Here is a 27,652-nt window from a genome sequence, read left to right on the forward strand (position 1 = left end):
AGACACCTCAGCATTAGCTAGCAGAACACATGCTGGCTATGGTCTGTGCTGTGGGAAACAAGAGGCAGACAGGCTTTTCAGAGCTAATCAACAGGTAGCTTAATGTCCTTCCCTGGAAGAGCTCTTTAAGAAGAGCTCCATTAGTAACTGGAGAGAGGCTTTGTTTTCTTAATGGGTTAGGAGTGATAAACATTCCCTGCTGTGCTGCTTAGGAGGGGTGGGGAATAATCAGGGCCTCTCAGGGCCTGGCTATGCCCCCCTCAGCTCAGGCCTGTGGAAGCAACAAAGGAAGAACTGCTCTAGTGTCCCCTGGCTTCTAGCCAGAGCGACTGCATTTCTAGGATGTCTGTCCAGTTACAAAACTGATTTAGCCTAGCCAGGTTAAGACTAACCTGCAAAGATCAAATCAATTCAGGCTCAGGCTTTTTGAATGTCTGTCCCTAGCCCAGGTGAGGGCTCACCAGTGCTGAACATAGTAGAAGAATCACTTCTCTTGATTTGCAAGTGATACTCCTGTTAATACAACCCAGTATGCTGTTGACTTTTTTTTTTTTTGGCAACACAAGCACACTTTTCTGCAACACTGCAGCCAAGCCAATCGTTCCCCCACCTATACTGGTTCATACAAATTAACTTCCTCATTATTCCATCCGAAGTGCATAACTTTGCACTTCTTCTTGCAAAATTTCATTTGATGGACTGAGGTTTATTTCCTCCAGTTTATCCAGATCATTCTAGATCCTAGTCTCACACTCCAGAGTGTCTTGTCTACATCTCCACCCAACCTGTTGTCATCTGAAAATTTGCTAAGCATGCACTCAATCCCATGGTCCAAAAAATTAAGATACTAAAAAAATACCAGATCTAGGACAGACCTCTGGGCAACCCCCTTGATACCTCCACTCCCAACTAGACATTGAGCCACTCATGACTACTCATTGAGCACAATGATCCAACTACTTATGTATTCACATTTCATCTAGCCTATATTTCCTTAGCTGGTTAAGGAGAATGTCATGTGAGACAGTATCGAAAGCCTTGCTGGTCAAGCTTTATCACATCTTCTGCTCTCCCTCTATCCACAGATCCTGTCACCTTATCATAGAATGAAATTTGGCTAGTCAAACATTACTTGTTCTTAGTGAATCCATGCTGACTGACTACCTTGTTCTCCCTTAGGTGCTACACTATATACTCTTTGAGGACCTATTTTATGATTTTTCCAGGTACCGAGGTCAGGCTGATTGGTCTGTAATTCCCTGGATCCTCCTTCTTCCCCTTCTTAGACATGGGTCCCCTTTTTATTTCCCCTTTTCCAGTCACCCATTCCCTCACCTAACCTCTGTAATGCTTTGAATTTACCTCAGCAAATTCCTTCAGTACCCTAGTGTTAACGACAGATGTGTAAATCAGATAATTAATCTAATTAACACAATCACACAGTAAATGGAAGGGATGGGGGCTTGCACTCACCAGGTCCCAAACCTGCAACCTTGCTCTAACATGGCAATAAATAATACAACACAAAATAGGAGGGGTAATGATATACATATATTTAATAACGCTATATATATATCAAGTATACTCAGCAGCACTACCAACAAAGCAGACCAGCAATGATATCAACAAAACAGTCCAACAATCCTGCTTTCTCCCTCTCTCTCTCCCCATAGCACTCACATGCTGTTCACTCATGCCACCTGCTCACTGACAGCCTCAGGCTCTCACTTCATACAGATACTGGTCCCCAGATCCTCACCTTGCGCACCTGATATACATTCTGGACCACTCAGCCCACAGACATGATCAGTCCCCCAGACCCTCACCCAACCTGTGTCTACGCTCCAGACTTGCATGACTCTGTCAATCCCTCACCGTCAAGATCCACACTGCTCCAAATGCACAGGGATCAGGGAAGAGATAGACCTTTCAGGTCCTCACTCATTCACCCATCTTCACCTGTCAGCCCCACGCACACGGAGGGCACAGAACAGAAAGCCCAGATCAGAGCACCCTGATCCACCCAATTTGGCTCCTTTTTCCCCACAAAGGTGACTGGTACCTGCCAATTGCCCAACCAACCAATCATCCTCTCATGCACACATCACCTGAGGTTTCTTTCACCCGGTACACTAATGTGACACCTAACTTTCACTTAAATGTAACAATTTTAATTTACCTCAGAGGTTTTCCAGCCTCAACTGAGGCCTTACCATGCCTGCTCATAACTCAAAAGTAGGTCAACCCCTCTCAGAGGTGAGTAGTTCAGCAACTCCAGATCCTTCCAGCTTCCAGGTATTTTGAGCATGTTCAAACTATCAAAAAGGCAAGGGGACACAATGCCTTGTAGCCCAAACACTAGTGTGCATCCAGCTCTGCCTAACTGAAAGCATCTAGCTTCCTTAAGTAATCCTTATCCTGTTCTTCTACTACTCTAGACTGTTTGTCTCCTTCCTTATGTGTACTTGTCATCTGGTAGCTGCTGCTATTTGTGAAGACTGAAGTAAAAAGGAATTAAATACTTCAGCCTTCCCTGCATCACCCATGACTAGAATACTTTCTGCATTCTGGAAGAAACCTATGATTTCTTCCTCATATTGTTGACATACCTGTAGAATCCCATTTTATTGTCTTTCATGTCCCTTCCCAGTTGCATCTAAAATCGTACCTTGGCTTTCCTAATTTTCTCTCTGCATGCCTGTGCAACACTCTTATATTCATCTTTAATACTATGACCAAGTTTCCACTTCTTACACGATACCTTTTGGGGTTTAAATTCACTGAAGATATTGCTGCCCAGCTAGGCTGGTCTCCTGTTATGCTTCCTCCATTGCATCAGGGTAGCTTGTTCCTCCACCCTTAAAAGATCATCTTTAAAGAGTGAGCTCTCCTAGACTACTTTTCCCTTTGGATTTGCCTCCCAGGGGATCTAGATTAGCAGTTCCATGAGTCTGTTAAAGTGTGCTTTTCTGAAGTGTCTTTATTCTGCTGTTCTCCTTCCTTCCTCTCCTTAGAGATCTTGAATTTATCATTTTGTGATCATTGTCACCCAAGTTACATTCCAACTCCACATTTGCAACCAATTCCTCCCTGCAGCAAGTCAAGATGAGCATCTAACCTAGGTGGCCTCTCTACCAACTGTATCAAAAAGTTATCCCAAACACTTGAAGAATCTGCTGAACTGTTTGTGCACTGTTGTGTTTCCCTCCCAGGAGATGTCCCAATAATAAAAGTCCTCCATGAAAACCAGGTTCTGTAATTTGAAAGCTTCTGTCTGTTGTTTAAAGAGGCCTTATTCATCTTCTCCTCCTCCTGGTCTGCTGGCATGTGACAGATGCCTACCATGATATCTCCTCTGGTGGTTTCCCCTCTCACCTTTGCTCATAGGCTTTCAACAGGCCTGCCTTCTGCTTCATACTGCACCTCAGAACATGTGTTTTGCCTTTATATATAGGGCAACACTTCCTCCTTTTTCACTCTGTCTATCCTTCCAGAATACGCTATACCCATTCACAACCTCACTCCAGTCACATGCCGCGCTGGGTCCTGACACCACGAGACCAGCCCGGCTGGGCAGCGGGAGCAGCCCCAGGGCCGGCAGGACCCGGCTGGGCTCGGCGCATGGTCCCCCCACTGCTGCTGTGAAAGGTCAGTTACCGGCCCTGGGCGGTGGGGCAGGGGCTCTCTGGAGTGGAGCTGTGACCCTTGGCGGGAGGTGGGGGGAGCCCTCCAGGGTGCCTGGGACCCTGAATGGGGGGGCTGGGGCCCTGTGGGGGATAGGGGCTGTGGCCCTCCAGGGGGGAGCTGAGGCCATGGGGGGGGGCATTCCATGTGCTTTGGCGGGGGCTGCAACCTGTGGGGGCCAGGGGACCCACCCCTCCTGAGCAGCCCCCCAAGGTCCCCCACACCCACAGTCCCCCCAGCAACTGCCCCATACCTACCCACATCCCTCCACACACACCCACCTGCCTTCCCCCACATCCCTTCCCACCCACTTCCTGTAAACACCACATCCCCCCCATCACACACCCATCATGTGTGAAGAAAACCAAAAGCAGACATCAACACACATAGGTATTTAGAATTTATTTTTTCATGAAGATAGAGACACTGGTAGGTTTCCACATTGCTTTAACATTGTAAATATACCAATAAAGCATTACCCAACTGCTCACTCTGTGTGTGTGTGTGTGTGTGTGTGTGTGTGTGTGTGTGTGTGTGTGTGTGTGTGTGTGTGTGTGTGTGTGGTCTTTTGGTTTAATTGTGGAAGAACATGGATTTTGGGGTATTTTTTAAAATGGATTTTGGATGCTGCTACAGCAATCCAGCTGGCACAGGGGTAGTGTCCCCAGGTACCAAGTGGCTGGGCCCTAGAAGCTCCTGAGAACAAGTATCCCTGAGCTGCTTGCCAAGGCAGCTTTTTGTACTGCTGGGGCCAAGGCAGGGCAGCTTTTTATATTGTTGGGGACAGCACAGGTGCTGGCCCCAGGCTCTAGCTCCTCCCTGGCTACAGATCCGGGAGGAGCCAGGCAGGGTCATTTTGTCCCAAGTGGCACAATTTGCTCCACAACAAAGCGCATGTCCGAGCACATGCACTAAGGCAAAAAGCCTGGCTCAAATTTGCACCGCTTCTATTTGAGCTGCTGCAAGCGTACATGCTTGCATGTGTGGATGCGCCCTATGGGGTGGCGTTTCCATTGAAATAGATACTGTACACTGACAACTTCAAAGCAGCTGTTTGAATTAACCATGAGTAGGGGGTGACAAAATTCAGATCCATTTAAGTTTCATAAACTTTGAAACATGCTTGTGGTTTGGTTAGGTCAAAGTTTACAGTTAGACTCTCTGGCCACACATAAATGAAGTTAAATTTTAAGAGCTGGAGTAATGGGCAGGACCACATCTGAATAAAGGGTAGTTTCATAGTAGCTAGGGTCAGGAGAGACCTGAACAGATCATCTAGCAGGATCCTCTGCCACAGGCAGGAATGAAAATAAATGCAAATTTAATGCAAAAATGCAAGTTTTAATGCAAATAAAACTATACTACTAGTATAAATCTTCTGGAATCGTGGAACATTTGTGTGCTTTTGTATTGCAGGATGTATTCAGAGTAATGACTAGCAAGAGAGAAAATGATCTCTTGAAGTGGAAAATTCAGGAAAACAGTCTAAAATAGATTGCTCGAGTTAATAGCATTTTTCAGTGTTTGAGGCTTGATTAGACAAAAAGCAGGAGCTGAATTCTTGGCAGAAATCATTGTGGCAGCTGTGAAACTGACAATGGAAAGTGAGTCCTGATATTATTGCATTAACAGATAAGTCTGCCGCTCGATATATAGACTGTAACAATAGTTTAAGGATCTGCTTTAGCAAATTGTGCCTTTCTGCCATCTATGTAGTGTTAGCCTAATTTCAGAAATGCCAAGCCATGCTCCTGTACATCCAAACACAAAGAAGATACTTTAACCTTAACTTCCCTGTGTAGAATCTATATTGTCATTGAAATCCATCAAGGTAGAAGGATGGCCCATTGGTTAGGGTACCAGACTTCTAGTTGGTACTTCTAGATTCAGCTTCCTGCTTTTCCTGTGTGACTTGGACTTTGCAGAAGAGTAAACAGGGCAGCTTTGCACATGGGCCAGTGCTGGCTGCTGCACTAGCAGTGGTAGTAGTGCGGTCAGCCACTAGCTGTGGCAGCAGCTATTTTTGTGTCCCCACCCTGCCCCCTCTCAAAAGTATCACCCAGGGCTGCTGTCTCCGTCGGCCCCCACTCAGTTATGCTACTGTGATTTTGGCAAGTCACCTAGTCTTTGCGTACATCAGTTCTCCATCTGTAAAACGGGGTCCCTCCTTTACTTGAAGTGGGTGTTACAGAAAGAATTAGAGAACGTTAAGGGTGAATATACTGTGGTGATGAGATTCCTAAAATAGATGTTGCTGTGTATGGTTTTCTCTAAGCAGCATGAGTTTTCTCGGAGGTAATGCCTTTGTGGCTTGTACCTGAAAACATATCTATTTCTTTTTCTTAGTGTATTTTCAGACAGCAACTGCAGTTTCTGTCATGCTGCAGTCTGCATATTTTGTGTTTATGGCCTCTTTTAACATGGTGTGTTTATGTACTTATGAACTTTTTGAACAATTTAAGTAATTTATGTAACATTGAGTGAGAATTATCTATACAGGCACTTACAAAAGCTTCATTGTCATAGTGCCTGAGCAAATCCCAAGAATTAAAACAGCAAAAAAGCTTTCATATCCTCTTCCTTCCTTGCCAATATGCACTGCCCAGACATCAATATCTCAGTGTGCTACCTATCATATTCATTCTACCCCTGTGCGCTAGCTTTGCTACATTAAAGTATAGGTCAGGCCTTTTGTCACTGTACAGTGATTTCTCATGGTTTTCATGAATATCACTAGTCCACTGTACTCATACAGCATACATCCCAAAACAATGCAAGAGAGTTTCTAGAAGCATGGGGAAAAATTAAGAAGTACACTAATGCAGTGGTATCATTTAGAAACCCACAATAACAACAAAAATTAGTTATAGAAATGCAGTGAAGCTGTGAGCAGATACAGGTGTCATATTTTAATCTTGTATGTTTGCTAGGCCATTAATATAAATCCCATTTATTTGCCTTAGTAAACTATTCCTGGGCTCATAAATATGTTACAATGCAGAGATATACACAAAGGCAATTTCCACAAGGAAAATGCAAGACATTATTTAGTGATATTTAAGGAATTTTCCAGCCCCATGAAATCTTTGTTTTCTGAAGTCAAGCAAACATAGATTGTGTGTGTCCCAGTTCTTTGAATAAAAAATTCATATGCCTTGATAGTTCAACAAAAATGTAATAAAAATAAAAAGTGCAAATACCTTTTGTGCTCAGAGTCAAATGTGGTTTATTGAATAGATCTCCTCTAATGTTCATAGACAGTCCTGAAAAAGATTTCAAATGCATCATATACAAAATCATTCAATTTTCTCATTTGTACTGACAGAAGCTGAAAACATGGTCCCAGAACTGCAGACAGTTTCAGCATAATGCTGCAATTCTAGCCCCTCTGGAAATGGTAAGTTCCATTTTAAAGATTTAGCCATTATTAAAATATTTTTCTCCATTTTTCCCTGAATAACAAATATTGAATATAATTTGTTTCATGTTAAAATATTAGCAAGGTAAGATTTAAGAACAATTCTCTACTGAAACAGAAGCACAATTATCATAAAAAAATATAGTTATAAATTTGCTTTTAATACAAAAGTAAAAGTAGTCTTTCTCCACGAATAAAATGTACTTTAACCCATCAGGCAAATACTTAAGATGAGGAAATTGTAGCTGTACCCTTCTTTATTAGGCTGTCAGTTTTTGCTCTAAAGTCAAAACCTAAGATCATCAGTGAAATAAATGTAGCATAATAAAAATGATCAAAGGAGAATGAAGATTTCAGTATGCTTATATACATATATTTATACACACATACTGTGTGTGTGTATATATATATATATATATATATATATATATATATATATATATGTGTGTATGTATGTATGTATGCATGCATGTGTGTAAACATACACGTGCACATATATACACATATTACATATATATAAAACTATTACAGAGAATGAAGATTTGGGTATGCTTATACACACACACACATATTTATATATATATATAAAGTATACCCACATCTTCATTCTCTGTAATACATATATTACAGAGGATTACCATTTTATTCTATCTACCTCTCAGCAGCAAAAGAGCTACCATTATTTGACTTGAAACAAAAAACTGATATAGTATATAAAGATTAATCTTCACCAAAAGCCATATGCCAGACCAATAGGCCATTAGGTCACAAAACAACATGTATTCTCTTCATGTATTAATAAGGAGGATAGTGGCTCAGTTTTTTAAATGGCTTATGTCAGTATTGAGTCTGGTGAAGTCCCACTAATGCAGTACTGCTACTATGGCCTAGTACCCATCAAAGCAGACATTGGTAAAGATTTCCTCCATCCTCTTTTCTAGCTTTCTTATCAGCCAAGATAAACAGTGATAAGATTAAAGAGCTTGGCTAAAAAAATAATGAAGTATTAGAAATTGTCATTGTACCAAGAAACATGAAAACAAGAAAACTAGATTTAATTATGACTGAAGTCAGGAATACCTGGATAGGAAGCTGACTGACATTAAAATAGCATATAAAGAAACAGCTACAGTTTTCAGTACATCCCTTTCTAAAGAAATTAAATAGTATGGAAGCTATCATATCCTACTTAACAGGCATTCTATTGGCAGGCTTTCAGTAGATAAAGGGTTACAGAAGTAAAGAGCAACAGGCATTGCATTATGACAGTCTCACTTCCTGATTTAGAACAGTATTGAATTGATAAGCATATTGTTCTGTGACCCAGAAGAAAATGTCAGTCATGTTAGCATTCACTACCCTACTTCAAGTGCCAGCAGCACCTATTCAGGGAAAATAAGTGCTGCAGCTAGTAACCAATTAGAAGTAGTACCAAAGGAAGAAGAAAGATGAGGCCAACAAAGTTCACACCATCCTTTACAAAAGTCATCATAAAATACTGAAATGTAGAGGTAAAAGTGGGAATTGAGAGATGGCGACAGACCCATTTTATGGAAGTTTTTATGTGTATATATTAGCCTCTATATAACATTGCCAATGAGGGAACTGTAACATTTCTGCAAATTCATTCCTATGTCTATGTACATACGCAAAATTTTAGTTCTTATTCTTTTAGAGAATGAGTCAGGCATTAACAGATAATGAAAATCCTAAATAGCTAAGCTTAAAGGTCTCCTTCTCCCCAAGGAAAACATACCAAAAAGCCTACCAAAAACCTTTGAACAAATGTATCATCATCTGACCCCAAACAAGAATGCAATTACAATGATACAATGAAGACAGCAATGTTTTGCTGATATCATGATCTAAAATAGTTCCCTTTCAGCATTTTTCCTCAGCAGCATATGAATTTAAGAAGCAATTATCATCAATGCAATTATCTGACAGTTTGGCTTTAAAATGTGTGTCACTACGATAAGGCAATAGCTTTTTTAAATGACAACAAGCTAATGAAATATAAACATATTGAAAATATGTTTTGAACAATGCAAATAGTTTGTATTCAATACAAAAGCAACATTTGAGCACTAATGTTTAAATTTTAAAAAAGGCTAACTAATTTGCTAACATGGAAACATGGTGGCAATACAGTCTTGAGTTACTGATTTCATCAGAAGTTCAACAGTCTTCAATACTGGAAATTTTCAAGACAGTTATATTTGCAAATAATATTCTTTGCTAATGCTGAAGTAGTAATTGAAGTAAAACATAATAGAATACTTACCTGAAGAAAGACGCAGCTATAGGCTTAGAAAAGAAAAAAAAAAAAAAAAAAAGGCTGGGGCAGGGGGGAGGGGGGAATACATTTTCAAATTTTTAGTATTCTGAAAGTAACAGAGTTAGAAAGTCCTCTAACACAAGCTGCTACATCAGTTTATTTGTATTGCTGTATTGCCAAAAAGCCTCATGCTGAAAGGAGGTCTCTAACATAACCAATCTCTTCATTCATGTAACAGAATTATGTACTCTAAAAGTTATTCCCATCTTCAATTAATTAATGGAAGGTACTGATCTACCTTAGGCCTTGTTACGCATTATACCTAGGATTTTCAATTAGTAATTAGCATTAGCTTGACTTTAGAACGGTCACATGCTCAGGTGAGCAGGGGCCTGGAAGACTGAAAGGTAAGAATGCCCTCCTCCCCTTCCAGGTGACCTCCCACCCCCCCTGCCCCCAGGGGTTCCCCCTGTTGTTCTCTGGACTGAGCCCACCCAAGTGGCAATGGCAGCAGCTGGGCAGGCAAGTTCCCCTTCCCTGTCTGCTCCCCTGGGACAGCACCAGCAGCCACAAGTAAGCCAGGAGACATTGGAGGCAGGGGCGAGTGAGGATCTGGGGTGCTGGCAGGTAGAGAACAGCAGGTCCGATCCAGGTGGGCTGCAGGCCAATCTGGGCTAGCAGGGTATGGGGGGCGGCAGCCTGATCCAGGGTAGCAGGGTAGAGGGTTGTGTGGGCAGGTAATGTGTTACATTATATTAAAGTGGCCACACATTAGTGTAGCATGAGCTGAGTAACGCAGCACAGATCACATATAAACCTGCCCTGGAGAGGCTTAACTTTAAGATGCCTAAAGGGCACTTAAACTACTTTCATGCATTAACGTGTAGACAATCCCAGGGTTATGAGCTCCCCAAATTGCCTAAAATTAACACGCAACAAAGGCCTCAGTCTCTGCAACCTCACTCAGTGCCACATCAAGGGCTCTGAAAAATCACTTTTTGAACAAGAGATGATGTGTTATGTTCTAGTTGATGTTTCTGACAGCTGAGGTCAGAAAGTAGAGTAAGAAAAAGTAGTACAAGGGTAGAATAAATCTAGAAAGCAATTAAGCTTTTTGGCAGTTTATAGCAAGTACCTGTTATTCCAAAATGTCTGAAAGCAATTCATCCATCCCTAATTGGTTGATATAAAGGGTAAAGAAACAGCCTACAGAAAATTGTTTTATTCAATCATGCATTTCATAATAATAAAAAATATGCAACTGACATTCTACTGTAACAGCCACGCACACACTGGGTTGTGTATTATGGATTTTGTGTGTGTTAATGTGGGTCGAGACTGTTGGTCTGGCCCTGTGCTCAGCCCTTCCCTGGAGAGGCAAGCAAAAGCTATGGGATGGGAAATCCTCATTTACAAGGAGAGAAAGTCTGTCTCAGAGTTTGAGACTCCTATTTCCTCCCTCTTTCCCCATTTTTTTTTTCTTAAGTGGGTTAATGCCATGGAGGTATTAATCCCTGAAGCAAACTGCCTAGGAATGGGTCCTAGCAGTTACTGGCCCCTGTGTTTGGGAATTGTAGCATCTCATCCCAGTGCTATAGCTGAGACTGGATGTCCAGGCTGCAGCCATAGGCCTGGACCCTTTTTGTTGTTCCACAGCTATTGCATTTCAGCCTAGTTGTGTAGCTGAACCTCAGCCATGTGTTTCACTGGCAGATTTGGGCGTACAGCATGGCACAAATTGAGCCAGGGAGAGACCTGGCATTATTTGTTGTCTATCCAGGCCTCAGTGCAGTATAGGCCTCGCCGGCTTTTTGCTGGCCAGTTCAGTCCGAGTCCCCATTAAGATAGGTCTGACCTTTCTTCTGAGCTCTTTTGCAGTTTTCTGCCCAGCAGAGTTGGGTGTGTAGTGTGCTGATGAAAACCACAGTTAACCCCTCAAAGCCACCATGTAGAAGTTGAGGTTGATGCTCCACCACTTCTCCAAAAGCAGCAAAGCCTGTTGCAGTGCAGAAGGACCCATGCTCTCAAGCAGCTCTCCATGGCGCAGTGAATCCAAGGAGCAGCTCATAGCACACTCTGGTATGGGCCCCGCTCTCCAGCCCACTGCTGAAGGGCAGGTATAGGGTGCAGGCCCCCGGAACTACCCATTAGGGAGCCCCAAGTCCCAGACTGCCTGGGTATGAGTGAAGCCTCCCCAAAGAGGGTGCCACCTATACACTTTGCTTTGTAATAATAGTGTTTTAAAGTTATACATAATGTTTTCTTTTGCTTTGTGTTACTATTTCTAATAAATGTGGATGTTTGTGTTTTATACTGAGTGAAGAGGTGGTTTTTGTTTATGCAGGACACCCTAGTAATTCATTTAGTGTTTCCCAGGTGTTCTGGGTGGGGGCTGGAGCCAAGGTAAAATACATTTAGTATCTCAAAATTGAACCCAGCCCTTGTTGCTGCCAACTGGTGCCCAGCAGAAAGTTACACTCCAATAATTTTGCATTATGAAAAACTGTACTCAATAACATACTGAATCCAATGAACCTAATTAATGTTTCCCTAATGTACTGCATGGCACTGTGCCTGCCTATGCATCTGCCCCCATTTCCCACTAGGCTCTTCACTTCTGCCACCTTCCTAAACCTTTCAGACATTGACCTCTAGTTTGCAAGCATAAGTGCCAGCAGAAATAACTAATGGTATAATTTTGCACCTACACAATTATCTGGACTCAGAAGTTAGGCACAATTAGTTTATTTTGCCATGTATGTGACCTAACTATCAAGCTAGACAATAGTTTTCAGGTGAAGATTTTAAAATCGGAACATATACTGTTCTCAAAAGCAGTTTCTTTATTCATGAAAATGGTTTCAGTCATCAATAATTTTCAGTTTTGCAAACTATTTTGTTTCTTTCCAACATACTTTGTCACAAAGGAACATTATTTAAAATATTATCCAGTTTTCAACAATCCCAATCACAACTTCAATAAAACATTAAAATAAAATTCTGCAATAAATTTGAAAAAATTAAATGAGTGAAACACTTCAACATTAAACCATCAGTTGTTTTGGCAAAACAGGTTTTCATTTTTTCAGCCAGCTTTCTCCAAATTTTGTGTGTAAATACCTTCAGATGGCAAACTACTAAGTTTATTGATAAAAAGTGTTAGGAGCCTGACTAGTCCTGAGTAGTGATAATGCTCTCTGACTAGTCCTGAGCAGTGATAATGCTCTCATTATAGGAAAGGCAGTTGTATGTACTACTCAATAAGGTTTGATCGGGACACACCCAATGTAACAACTATGTAGGAAGTAGCTTCAAGCAAATAAGCATGCAGGCATTGCAAAATGTGTTTTTAGGTCTATGACATGTCGTTGGCAATAATTCTGCTTACAGATGTATGTATAATAAACCAAATGAGCTACAATAGGATATTCAGGGCAGATGTTATTCTATTTATTAGGCACATAAGTGAACTTAGGCACCTAAGTGCAATTCTATTCCACCCTGCTCAAGTCCCTGAAGAACAGTTAATGCATAAAGTGAGTGGGTCCTCCTCCTTGCTGCTTCTGGGGATTCAAATCTCAAGGGTCAGATGATGATGCATTATAAAAGTAGACATATTAATAGATTTTCAGGACTCTGAATGCACAGAGGTGTACAGATGACAGGAAACCATCCTGTTTTTCTGTTCCAAAGGTGCCCCTTTGCACAGACAAGTCAGATTTCAAAGAACAGGATTCTGTGCAGTGCTTCTGATAAGAGCAGCACAGAACTAATACCTCAGGGGCATGGCTTTAAACAATACTGGCACAATTTCAACCTCAGGTTCTTCCAGGTAATAGAGAGACCTCACTGAAACTTAGAGAGCCTTGGGGAACTTGTCCGATTTGCAATGGCATTCTTGGGCTTGCTGATGGATCACAGGACTGCTAAAAATCTGCATTCCTGTCCTGTCCCTCCCAACTCACACCACCTGAATCTAGCCATGTCTCCTTGAAACCTCCCTATAAAAGTGCCAATTCTTGGAAGGAGGTCCTCAGGTAACAATATTACAACTGTATCATCAAATTCGTGGACTGGGGACTCTTTCCCCAGCTGAAAGGGCTTTTTAGGGCCCTTAATGTTGCCTAAGACATCATACCATAATTGTAGTAACCATGTAAAACTGGCTTGGCAACCACAAACGAACTCTACCATTAGTCTTACCCATGCCAGCCCCAAGCCTAATTAAAAGAGAATGGAAATGAAAGATAGGAAATTGGTGCTATTATCACTAATCAAGTTGAAGAAACAGATTTAAAGCTTTTAAAGACAGACACTGAACTGGGTGGCGCATGCTGAAACCATCAGGGATATTTCTGCTATTGAAACTACTGGGGTGAAGCTGGTATGGCACCACATGGGCCAACTGATCACAACACTGAAACAAAATCTCAAACAAAAGATCAATGAAGTCAGATTAACTTTTGAAGTTTGAAAAGGAAACCATGACCATTTGAAGCTGAAATGTGAAATTGCTTTGATAGACTGGTACCATGGGCAAGAAGGCAGCTAATAAGACCTGGATATTAGAAAACACTTTCTACCTGGCCAAATGAAAAGTGGAAAGCCAAAAACAAGATGCCATTATATAGTCATATACAGGGACTCTACAGAAAAGAGAACAATGAACAGGGAACAAGAAAAACTGCTCAAAGGGCAATGTGGTAACATTGAGAGAAGTTCTTGGGAAAGTTCTAGTCAAGAAAGGCATTCAAATTGTAAGTATGACCAAGAAGCAGCACAGGCCTAAACTGTACCATACAATAGGTGTTGGTGCTTTGAGAAGGAAAAAAATATCCTGAAAAGTTGGATGAAATATTGTTAAGGCTTCTACAAGGATGATGGATCTAAAGAGAAGATGGTACTCAAAAAGACCTGTAAACTAGAGACCCACCTGAGCAGGATAACAAGCAATGATGCTTTGTTGGAAAAAAAATTAAGAGAATGTCAAGAGGCTGAATTAAAAACCAGAGCCCAGAAGAGGATGGCATATCAGCAGAACTGGTTATGCAAGGAAATGGTAATCTAAACAGGTAATTCTACCCATTAGGCCATAACTTCCGGCAGAACAAAAAAAACACCTTAGGAGTGAGGAAGTTGATCTTGGGGAGAACATCCAAAAAAGGTAGCCTATGGAAGGGTATGAATTACACAATAATCTCTCTGATCATCTACTTAGCAAAGGACCCACCACACTTCTCATCAAAAGATTCAAAAATCCAGATATAAGGCACTGACCTGAGGAGAAATGTCTGGTTTCCACAAAGACAGAGGATATGTGCAGCAAATCATGTGTTTGAAGTTGATCCTGTCCCTGAAACAGAAAAACAACAATTTGTAAAAGATGTGCGACTTGGCATAACACAATGGATTTGGAGCTATTCAGTGACTATACAGTGTGGGCAAGAAATTGCTAACCCCACAGAGAAAAAAAAAAAAAAAAAAAAAATCAAGAGGTGGTAAGGTTGTCCATGCCAGTCAATGGCAAGTTTAGTGGCTGGTTCCAGATATAAGTATGTGATATTTCCTCATGCACCTCAACAGACTGATGGATAGAGCTGTAATGGTCAAGGGTCTTGGGGTAATTATACACAGGAAGGTGTTGAAAGTTCACTAACAACATCAATCTACTCGATGCGCTGAACAAGGGCCTGGAGGGCTAGCTTGGGACTCCTCCCAGGACCGCCAAAAATCTGTATTACAGGTCAGTGTGGCAAGATAGGAGAAAGGAAAAGAATCATGTAGATATTAAAGTACAGAGCACAAAGTGGACAATGTGGAAGGCTTTTTCTGCCTGAGAAGCTTCAAGTAGGACAATGATTAATCTAAGGAGGCTGTGAGTAAGATAAAGGTGCACGTGACCCTGGGAAAATTCAGACAAGCAATTCTCCACAGACAGAAAAATTAGACAGCTTAAGATGAGCACTTCCCTGCTCCTGCTCTATGTAGCAGACACAGACTTCAAGAGGGCCAACATATAAAGACTACTGGGCATTTAAATGGAACATAATGAAGAGTTGTTTTTGAGACCACATCATACATATGAGACAATAAAAACAAAAAGCAGTACAAAAGAAACAAGCATTAATATGTCAACTAAGAGTAGGTTCCAGCAGTTTGGATATATCTGCCAGATAAAGCATGATCATGTTTTCTAGCCAGATAAAGGACCGGGGCAGTTTGTGCAGGAAGCAGCTAGACAACAAGGTAGCGGGGTTCTAAAGTCACGGCACGCTGAAGCACAAGACTAACACAATAAAGAATTTGCTGGAGGAAGGATCTCTTCTACTAATTTTGCTGCCAGAAGCAATCTTTACAATAACTGAGTCTAAACTTCTGCTTAATCCCCCCAAAATTAGTGATTTCTGTCTCACCAGCCCTTCGCAAACCTGCATGATTTTCTACACAGAATATATTATCAAGTCATGTCTATTATCTTCTGTGGATATTCAAAGATCAACAGAGATTTTCCTATAAGGACATCTGTAGCTGCCTTGCCCCTGCTCTATACTGCAAAGGTCAACATTTCCCCAGCACAACAAAAATGAACTGAAAGAAACTATTAGAGAGTTTCCTGGCTCTTTTACAGGTGCTTCCTGTTTAGAGAATACTTCTTCTAATCAGGAAGATTACTATATTACATGAAGGTGAAATTTACCCCCTGTGTAGACAGCCTAGGGAAAGCCCTATACCTCACTCAAGTCCCAATTAAAAGGCTGAAACTGGAATTAAACCTTGCATGGGCTCTTGGTTAGACCCCAGCACAGACAGACAAATCCAAACAGACTTCTCTATTTATTCTTTGAAAGAAAAAAATACATATTATTAAAAGAAATATATATATATATATATATATTAATGTTCATTACAATTAGATAGAATAGATGGTATTATTTTTGGAATAGATTGGGACTCCTCCCAGGACTGCCAAAATTTTGTATTGCAGATCAGTGTGGCATGACAGGAAAAAGGAAAAGAATCATGTAGATATTAAAGTACAGAGCACAAAGTGGACAATGTGGAAGGCTCCCCACAAAAGACCCCTGCCCCAAAATATTTAAACAGGAAGTTTACTAGAGATTAAATATGTATATATACACAAGAGCTTTTCTGTAAACAAGCTAGAAGGCATATTCCGTTCCAAAAGTGATTCATGCCTCAACAAACTTTATATTCTTATCCTAATAAGCTTTTCAGTGAGCTAAAACATATTTATTCATGGTCTTACACACCGTTAAACATCCAAATGCATAAGACAACAGTTCCACTGACCACTTCTTGCTAACTTTGATGTTTCAAAATTGACCAACATTGAACATTACATTTCAATTTTTGTTTACAGCACAGTTAATGACAAACTATAATCAAGCTTCTGGTTTTATGTAGTTTGATGGGCTGGACTTGGCCAGTAGAGTGGCTTTTTAACAAAGCATCAGAAACAAGGTAAAGGTCAATTTAAAAAATACCTTCTAATTGAAGCTTTATGCCAATCACATATTTCATTCTGACAAAATATATACCGTCTTCTCAATTTCTGTAAAAATGTATTATTATAAAACTGCAGTAATGCTTTTATATGCAATGTTTTACTATTCTAAACATAAGATATCTAATTTTTATATTTATTTGAGTATTGTTTTCCAAAACTCATAACGAGATCACTTCATTCTAGCTAGCTGAAAAATGACTAATTATTTTATCAGGTTTTCTTATGATATTATTCAATTATTGGAAATGTCTTCCTGGAAAACGTGATGGTGGGTTACATGGCAAAAGTAAACAAAAAATTTAAATGCCTAACTCATACATAAAAGAATAAAGTTTCTAAAATGACTGGTTATAGTATTTTACATTATAAATACTAATTCAACCAAGAACTTAGCACTTGCTAAACAAGATAAACATGTTGAAGAAAATCTAAAATGTGAAGGTACAAAGTACTGTGGCACTTCAAATTAGGAAAAAATAATACATGTGTTGTTAGTTTATATGAAACACAAACTTCTTCATGATTTGTGCAACTATGCTATCACCGGAGGTGCAGCATATGAGATTATAAAGGACTTAATGAGAATAAAAACAGGCATAAAACATGACAATATTAAAAAAGCTGCCAGTTTGTAAGGTACCATAGCTGTAATAACTAGGTCTATACAGGAACTCAGTCAAAATTAAATATTCAGCACATTCCCTTCTCATTGCCCCTATTGTTACACATAGCTGTCAGTTCTGTTTAATTAATTAATTTGAGCATTAATTCCCATTATCTATAGCTTTTAGCTTTGTTTTCTCCATTTTAAGTTCTCCATTTCAACAGTATGTTTCTTGACAAATATTTTTGGTAGGCAGTACTACCCAAGGCAGCTGAACAGTTACCAAAAGCATAAATAAAATTCAGTTTTTCTGTTTTCTTTTGAGGCAGTTGTGAAACTCTGACTTCTAAACTTAGGTGTACTCCAACAGGAGTAAACATAAATACACAAACAAACAAAAATCCAATAGTAATCCCCCATATACACACAAACAATATAAAACAGGAAGAAAGTTAGCCTCAGATCTGGATTCTGTTTTCTATAAATGGCACTGCAACCAAGCTCAATAGGTGTTTCAGGCACAGAACAGACTACAAAATTAGAACCAAATTAATTAACACCTAGGCCTTCCTCCACATATTTGTACATCAGAAAAAGAGAAACTGCTTCTTTAATATTGAAATATCCTTTAAGAGATACAGTCATGCTGTCAGGCCCCAGCTGCTCCTAATCTTTTCACTGTTTATTATTAAAGAAGAGTTGAACTCTGCTAAATTTCATTTTATAACTTGCTTACAAAGGAACAGATACTAACAGCTAAATCAGATGCATGCCTGGTGATCACTGTATCTAGATTTGGTTTTATACACTCATCTGTTACTGATCCTTAGTTACTCATTAACATGTACCTTAACAATTAAACTTTGCTGGGGGGAGAGGTTGTTTTGTTTTTTAAAAACAAGCTAAGAAAGAATTATGGCTCATTCAAATTTACCCAGGACCTTTCAGTAATAATGTCAAGAACCATTTTCCCCCACTACAAATCGTTGGTTTACATCTGCTGAGAACGAATCAACCCTTAAAGTAAAGATTATTATGAGAAGTTCTTTGAAATACTTTTATGGAGAATGCCTTACATATCCACATTGCCATTAAGGAATCTGCACACATACATGAAAGCAAGCAAGCCACTTCCAAAACACACATCTACCTTTCTTCATTTCTCTCTTACGAGAAAGACTTCCTATGTTTGAAAAAGCATTAGTTTGTGACGACAGAATGAAACTGCCTAATTTATTTACAATTTTAAATATCAAAGCCAAGATGTGACATACTGCTAAATTTCGTAAACACAAAAAGCTCACATTATTTTATTGGAAAGAGGGAAATACCAGATTGTTCAATTCACACATTCCTTGGTAGTTTCTAGATAGTTTCCCCTTACATGAAACTTAAAAAAAAAAAAAAGAGAGACACTGGTAAATCAAGACTGCACATCAGTTCTATATAACTACACAGTACATCATCATAGGAAATTAGGGCTGGAAAAGACCTCACATGATAATCTAATTCACCCCCTGCTCAAGGCAGGATCATCCCTGACTAAACCATCCCAACCAAGTGTCTGTCCAGGATAAAGATTCCACAGTTTCCAGGTAGTCTGTTCCAATGCTTTACCACCCTCAGTCAGGAAGTTCCTCCTAATCTCCAATTTAAATTTCCCCTACTGAAGCTTGAGACCATTGAGCCTAGTCCTGTCTCCTATGGCCACAGAGAAAAGCCCAGCTCCATTCCCTCTGTACTCTATGTAATTATGATTTCAGGATTTGGTCTCACAGAAGCAATTACATGCAAATTTTCAATGTTTTCTAAACTTAAAGTAGACACGCAACATATTCAGTAGAGAGTAAACTGACTTTCATCCGAAGTAAAAATGTAGTGGACATATTATGTACAACCTTGCATGGGTGTAAATCACTCCCCTCTAAGGTAAAGTTACCAGATCCACTCATCTCTAGGGATAAGTCAGGGGGAGAGGGGAATAAAGCCCCTCCCTGCCCCGTGCCCCTCAAGCCGCCATGCCAGCCAGGGTCTGGCTAGAGCCCTGCCTTCTCTGCTGGAGTGGCAAGGGGGGAGGGACCCTGATGGGGCAGCAGCCCCTGTGATGGTGTCCCAAGGAGTGCAAGACTCTTCCAGTGTGGGGGCTGTGCTGCAGATGTAAGCAGGGCATGCAGACCAGTCACAGTCTATGCAGGGTGAGCAGCAGTGGCAGTGGGGCTTGGAGGTGTGGCTAAGGGAGCTAAGCTGAATTTTGGGGTGGCCATAGCCCCCAAGGCCCCTCTAGTACCACCACCACCTCCTCTTGCCCCACAAAGTCTGCAGCAGCCCAGCCATGTGCGAGTAGCAGAGGTAGCAGCCAGGGCTGGCAGACCCCAGCTGCAGTCCCTCAGGGGAAGAGGAGACAGAGAGAGGAATAAACCCCCTCCCTGTCCCCTTCACCTCAGGGGCCATGCTGACTGGCTCCTGGCCATGTCCCCACCCCTGCTGCTGCAGCAGCAGCAGGGTGGGGAGGCCCCTAATATGGGCTGCTCCATGCTGGCCAGGCAGACCCTGGCTTGGATCCATGCTGGTGAGACGGGACAAAGTGGGGAATTAATCCCTCCATCTCCATTTGCTTCACTCTGCTGCTGGGGCTGGCCACACCCCTGCCACAAGTGGTAAGGCCGGGGGTGGGAAATGCCTGGCAGGGGCTGCTTCCCCCTTTCCCCTCCAGGCACACCTCAGCTGGAGTCCTTGCAGGCCATGGTGGAGCTTTAAATCCCTCTCCAATCATACTCAGCTTGCCGAGGCCTGGATATACACTTCTCTCAGCACAGCTTCCCCACAGTAGAGGGCTCGGTCTAGCGCCCCCCCCCCCCCCACCGACTTCTAGCCTGAGCCACTGCAGGCATGTGCCTGCATTTCCAGAATCAAAAGTCAATGTCTATTCCATGCAAATCAGTTCAATTTATGCAGGGTAGACTAACCTGCAAAAGATTGATTCAATCAGGCTCAGGCTTTTTGAATGTCTGTACTTACATCACCTTACAGACCAACTTGGGAGAGCTGGTCACGTATCTGCAGTTGAAATATTACGTAGGGTAAATTACTGTGCAGCAATTGTGTTGTGTATTCACATCCTTTGATTCAGGGGATTTCCTGTTACAGTGAGTCACAGCAAAAGATCCTGCTTCTCGAGCTATGTAATATGATGTACACAATTCCATTGATCCACAAAGCTGTTCTGAAGGAGCAACAAAAGGCATTCAGGGCAGCTGGGGGGAAATGTTTTATGTGGATCTACCAAACCTACTTAATTTTAATTCTTTGGAATAGGTACAAGCAGCAGCTATCTGAATCACAAAAGCAAAAACAATCTCAACTGGCTTGTGACATAACTAGATTCAGTCATTTTTCTAACAAATGTGCCTGAATGGCATATACTCAATGCACTACAGATGGCTAGCAAAGTTGGTTCAAATATATAGCTGTTATGGTTCTCATCACAAATATGCAAAATGAACTAGAAACTGCCATAAAAGATACTGTTTTCAGCACCTCATATTTCATCTCTGGATATCCTTAAAAAAATAAAATAAATAATAGTGTGAAAACCATGGTTCCCAGATATCATCTCATTCAGAATCTCAGATGAGACAGTATTCCTGGAACAGGTATATTTTTGTTATAATCCATTTACTGAATGATGGCTCCCAGAATACTCAGAAGGGGTTTGCAACTGGCTTTATGGCTCAGTCAAACAGAAGACAGCACAAGATAGTAAAACGAGACTAGGTAGAAATTCAAAGTAAAAGGTGTTTATGCTTGGGTAGTATGTGGAACAAAATCTGCCATTTGTCACCTATTACAGGTGGTATTCATATCACATATGCAGAAAAAAAGTAGGGAAAGTGAAGGACAAGCTAACAACCTTTGCCCTGACAAATTGCATCCCCAGTTATTTATCCTTGGACCCAAAAAGTCCATGAAAGACAGTCAATAACCAGAAGATGCAGTCAATGTAAGAAATGGTGAACAAAATATACAATACCATATTTACTTGAATATGAGATTTTTCTCCCACCCCAGTCAGCACGAGGAAAAAAGCTCCTCATCTTACTTTCACATACAAGGAAACCTCATTAAATACACTATCATTAAAAATGCTACTAAAAGCAGCATGTGCTTAGTAATGGAAACCGACTATGGAGTTGATTAAATGTAGCCAATGCGGAACATGAGTATAAAGCACATGGCCCATATTGGGCCAACATACTGATTGGGAACCTACCACAAGGAGAGATAAGTACAGCCCATCTGAATAAGATACATCGTAGTTCCCATTGCATGCAGTCCCCCTCTGCGCCAACTCCTTTTCAAGTCATGGTGATCCACTACACTGGACTTCCTCTTCACTCCCACAGATGAGCTAAAGCCTTTCTTTCCCATTGGCAATTATTCCTGTTTCTTCACCAGCTTCAAATGTCTGGAAAACATCACCAGATGGGGCCCCAAACAGTTCAGTGAGAATCCTCTGTTGCCGCCTCCTCATCCTGTGACATATGGTTAGTGTTGCCCTGCACCCCAGGAGGTAGAACTGGGCCATGAGCCTCATCTGCATATACATTTTTTGAGGATCCCAGGACTCGTGACAAGAATACCTGGTTCCAGTCATGAGTGAGGAGCTAAATCAGCATATGGATCATTTGTGGGGGATGAGAAGGGGGTGATAAACTAGAGCCCACCGTGGCTTGAAACACTATTGATTCTGTTGGGGCCCAGCCCAAATGAACTACATGGTAAATCACGAGCCTTTTAACTTTGGACTAATATCATGATTGTTTAATACTATATATGAGTAGGTATAAAAGTGTTGCTTAAAAATATATTTATGGAGTACCTATGCTAAAACTTGCAGCAGTTTAAAAATAAGTAAAATTAATCAATTCTGGATGAACTAAGACTATAGGTACACATAGTAATTTGCCTATATACAAATTGCTATAGGTATGTTTATTTCAAAGTCAGTACTTCCAAATTTGCCCCTCACTTCCACATGATCAGGGAGAGTAGGGTCTGACAGGAAGTGGCAGAGGGGCTGCAGGGGAAAAAAGTTAGAGGCAGATGGCAAAGAGACTACCTGACCCCCTCAGCTTTATTTTCCCTGCTGTAGCAGTGGGAGGGGGACACATACAAGGAAACCTCCAATAATTAGATTAGATACCTGGAAAATTATAACAATTTTATACATTTCTATATATAGATCCAATTATTGGAGGGTTGTCTTGTATTCAGGGTAACATTATATTTATTTGAGTAAATATGGTATATCCAAGAAGACCTTTGGACAACTGCCTTCTGGAATTAACATTCTTTTAAAAATTCCTTCCTCCCACTGACTCTGTTGCTCCTTTTATCTACCTGGTAAATGATAACAGTTACATTGAGGTTGACTTCTACTTTACAGCAATAATGCCCCACCTCATATTAGTTATTGCCCTTCTGAGGAGTTTGCCCGAGGCATAGTTAGTGGTCCAAAATAGGCGCAAAATGTGGAAAATCTATTGCCTAACGATTTAAGTAAACGTTAAGAAGGAAAATTATCCAGAGCATAAATGGGATCGTAAACAGTTCACTGAGTCACCGTTATATAACAATGTTCTTTACTGGTTCCATCTCTGCCCAACTGAATGGACTGCCTTGGGAGGCGTCTGCTCTAATGGAAGGTTGGATAGGAAGGCCCCACAACAAATGCTATCTACAGTGCTTTATGTACCCTCCTGTACAGTGCTACAGTAATTATGGTGAAGCTCTATTTTACTCAAGAACTCCTGGAACCTCCATTGTAGCAGCAGAACTTCCACTGTAGCAGCTCCCATGCTGCTGCAGAGAATGAGCGCCTCAGGGATGTCATCCAGGTAGAAAGGAAGGAAACTCTCTCTTAAATGGGACCCAACTTCCAGCTGATGTTACAGTGTCCTCTTGCACTGAGGATACTCCTCCCAGGAAGGGAACCCCACAGGACAGAAGGCAGGTGGTGTTGGTGGAAGATTTGATTATTAGGTACATAAATGGCTGGGTTTAGTGATGCACAAGGGGACCTCTTGGTGACTTGCCTACTAGGCACAACGATACTGGACCTCATGAGATGTGTAGATAGGCTACTAGTGAGGGCTGAGGAGGAGGCAGTGGTTGTGGTCTTTGTGGGTACCAACGGAGTGGGTAAGGGTAGCAGACAGGACCTGGAAGCTAAATTTAGGCTGCTAGGTAGGAAGTTGAAGTGCAAGTCCTTCGTGGTATCATTCTCTGAAATGTTTCCAGTGCCACACACAGGACCAGGTAGACAGGAAGAGCTCCTGACTCCACATGTGGCTGAGATGGTGTAAGGAGGAAGGCTTTAGGTTTATTCAGAACAGGGGAACCTTTGGGAATAGGGGGAGCCTGTACAGAAGTGATCGTCTCCACCTGAGCCAAAACAGTACCAAACCATAATATTAAAAAGGTAGAGCAGCTTTCAAACTAAAAATGGGGAGAAAGCCAACAGGTGCAGAACACCACACACTTTGGATTGACACACCCTATAGGGGTGAAACCGTAAAAAAAAAAAAAAAAAAAAAAAAATGGGGATAAGAAACAGTGAAGACAAGCACAAGCAAATACCTTTAATGACTAAAAGGTCACACAGAAGTAGCCAAAGAGGCAACAATAAGAAGAACACGTGCTTTTATACTAATGCTAAACATCTAAGTTCAAAGGTGGGGGAACTTGAATGCTTAGCAGTAAATAATAATAGATATCTCTGAAACAACTCTGACATAATAAATATAATAGATATCTCTGAAATACGGTGTAATGAAGAAAATCAATAGGATGCTGTAATATCAGGATACAAATTAAACAGGAATGATACAGGTAGGGAGTGGCACTCTATATCAAAGATTGCATCAAATTGAATAGGGTATATTTTTCAACCCATACGAGAGGTACCATAGAATCTTTGTGGATAGAAATCCCAGGTCTAAATAGAAAATGAAGTACATCTAGGTATACATGATTTACCCCCAGACCAGCATGGCAGTAGTGAGTTAAAAATGCTAAGGGAGTTGAGAGAGGCTGTGACAGCAAAACACACAGTAATAATGGGGAGCTTCTACTATCCATAAGTAGAATAGGTCAACGTAGCATCAGGTCAGGATGCAGAAACCAAATTTCTTGATGTTATAAGAGAAGGCTTCCTGGAGTGTTTAATCCTGGAATCTACAAAAGGAAAGGCCATTCCTGACCCAGTCCTAAGTAGTGCACAGGATTTGGTGCAAAGGATAAGTGTTATTAAGCCACTCAGCAAAAGGGTTTGACATCTATGTAGGAGGGGAGACAAGAAAACCTACCACAGTAGCCTTTAACTTTAAAAAGTGAAACTATACCAAAATGTGGAAGGTAGTTAGACCAAAGTTTAAAGGGGGGGGGGGGGGGGCTAAGTAAGTAAGGCACTTGCAAGCTGTGTGAGAACTGCTTAAGAACACCATACTGAAAGAACAAAGCAAATGCATACCACAATTTTTTTTTAAATGGAAAGCAGACCAAAAGAAAGCTAGCATGATTTAATGGCAGAAGTCGCAGAGTTAATAAGCAGAAAATAGGTTTCTTTCAAAAAGTGGAATTCAGTTCCTCATGAGGAAAATAAAGAAGAGCATAAACACTGGCGAATCATATGTAAAACATTAATAAGACAAGCTAAGAGAAAATTCAAGGAGAAATCTGCTAGAGTTACAAAAGGTAACACTAAAAATGTTCTTAAGTACATTAGAAACCAAAGGCCTGCCAGGGAATCAATTGGGCTTTTGAATGATCAGAGTGTAAGAAGGGGCACTAAAGGATGACAGGGCCATTGCTGAGAAACTAAAGGCATTCTTTGCATCTGTCTTCATTGTGGAAGATGTTAGGGAAATTCTGTCACCAGATCCACTCGCCTCTAGGGATAAGTCAGTGGAGTTCACTCAAACTGAGGTTTAAATAGATGAGGTCATAGAGGAAATTGACAAACTAAACAATGGCAAATTACCAAGACCTGACAGCATTCACTCTAGGGTCCTGAAGGAGCTCAGATAGGAAATTGGTGAACTCCTAACTGTAGTATGCAACCTATCACTAGAAAACAGCCTCAATATCAGAAGACTGGAAGGCTGCCAATGTGCCTCCCATATTTAAAAAAGGCTTTAGAGGGGATGATTCATATATTCATAGCTTCTCGAGTTGAAAGGGACCTCAGTGGGCCATCTAGTCTGACCCCCTGCTCCTGACAGGCAAGAAAAGGGTCATCACACCTGGGGTCATGTGATGCCAGTCAGGTGCCTGTCCAGTCCCCTCTTGAAGACCCCCAAGGATGGGGTGAGCACCACCTCCCTTGGAAGCCCATTCCAGATCCTGGCAACCCTGTAAGGCTGGAAGGGACCTCAGGAGATCATTGGGTCTAGCCCCCTGCACGAGGCAGGAAAAATGACAGGTGGGGTCAGGTGACCCCAGCAAGATGACAACACTGGCCCTCTTCCAGTCCTCAGGGACCTCTCCAGAGCACCACGAGTTTTGGATGCAGGGAACTACAGGCCGGTGAACCTAACTTCTATCCCTGGAAAACTAGTGGAAGCAATAATTAAAAAAAAAAATTATTCAGCACATGGCTGAACATAACTTTCTGGAGAGGAATCAACATGGCTTTGTCAAAGGGAAATCATGTCCCACCAACCTACTAGTGTTCTTTGAGGGTGTCAACACACAGATGATTTGTGAGGGGGATCCAGCTGACGCAGTGTATTTGGACTTCCAAAAAGCCTTTAACAGTGTCCCCCATGAGAGGCTCTTAACTAAGGTAGATCATGGGATTGCAGGGAACATCCACTCACGGATTAGAAATGGTCTCAAAAATAGAAAGCAAAGATGGAAAGAAGTAAGCAGCAGGTATCTGTGTTAGGACAAAGGTTGTTTAACATATTCATAAATGATCTGGAAAAGGGGGTGAGTAGCGAGTAGCCAATTTTGCAGGTGACAAAATAATTCGAAGTGATAGAGAAAGGTGGACTGTGATGAACTAAAGAAGGAACTGGCACAACAGAGTGAACAGACAACTAAATGACAGATGAAATTCAGTGTAGATAAGTGTAAAGAGATGCACCTGGGCAAAAATAACCCAAACTATACCTAAATTCTATATTAGTTGTTACCACACAGGAAGGAGATATGTGAGTCATTGTAAACAGTTCACTGAAAACATAAGCTCAGTGCTTGGCAGCTATCAAAAGGCCTAGATTATTAAGAAGCAAAGAAAGTAAACAAAACTGAAAATATCATGATGCCCTGTTATAAATCCATGGTTTGTCCATACCTTAAATACTGTGCCCCATTATGGTTCCCACACCTCAAAAAGGGTATAGAATAACTAGAGAAGGTAGAGAGAAAGGCAGCAAGGATCATTAGTGGTATGGAGGGACCTCCATGTAAGTAGAGACTAAAGAGGCTAGGCCTATTCAGTTCAGAAAAGAGATATATGGGGAGAGGGGTGTGAAAAGGGTCTACAAAATACTGCATGTCAAAGAAAAAGTAAATAGGTATTTATTATTTACTTTCTCACACAGTACAAGTGCTAGGGATCACAAAATGAATAGTAAGTTTAAAATAGAAGGAAGTGATTTTTCACATAGCATGTAAATCAAGTGTTGAACTCATTGCCACCAGATCTTGTGGAAGCTGAGAGTTTAGCCAGATTCAAAAAGGGACTGGATAAATTCTTGGAGGAAAGGGGCATCAGTAGCTATTAAGCATGGGAGTTAGGGGTACAGCCTCTAAATCAGAACTTCTTGTACCTTAAGGCTAAGTACAGTCAGTGAAAAAGCCAGAGGATGAATTGATTCAGTCTTTGCAGATTAGTCTAAGCTGCAGACAAATTAAAACAGAAGTGAACAAACACTTACCTTTGATTCAGGAAATGCAGCCACATGCTTGCAGCAGCTCAGACCAGAAGCTGGAGGGTGCTAGAGCACAGCTCTCTGGCACATAGCCAGCATGGGCTGCACATTTGCTTCATCTTTCTGCTGCCTCTGAGGTCTCTGGGATTTGCAGTCCAAAATTACAGCAGCAGGACCCTGTAGGGTTGCTCATCACTTCCTC

At 41.2% G+C, this 27,652-nt stretch overlaps 1 protein-coding gene across 4 annotated transcripts in view; it reads right to left on the minus strand.

The window, feature by feature from the left end:
• Window positions 1–27,652, minus strand: part of PTPRE (protein tyrosine phosphatase receptor type E) — a 247,570-nt gene that overhangs the window by 171,819 nt on the left and 48,099 nt on the right. For all 4 annotated transcript variants that reach the window (XM_059730034.1, XM_059730032.1, XM_014611368.3 and 1 more), the window contains exons 2-3: window positions 14,658–14,733; window positions 6,885–6,947 (exon numbers count right to left, since the gene is read on the minus strand). The gene's annotated coding sequence lies outside the window, so the exon portion shown is untranslated. The remainder of the gene's footprint in view (window positions 1–6,884; window positions 6,948–14,657; window positions 14,734–27,652) is intronic.

Source organism: Alligator mississippiensis, chromosome 6 (genome assembly GCF_030867095.1).
Source record: "Alligator mississippiensis isolate rAllMis1 chromosome 6, rAllMis1, whole genome shotgun sequence".
NCBI classification, from domain to species: Eukaryota; Metazoa; Chordata; order Crocodylia; family Alligatoridae; genus Alligator; species Alligator mississippiensis.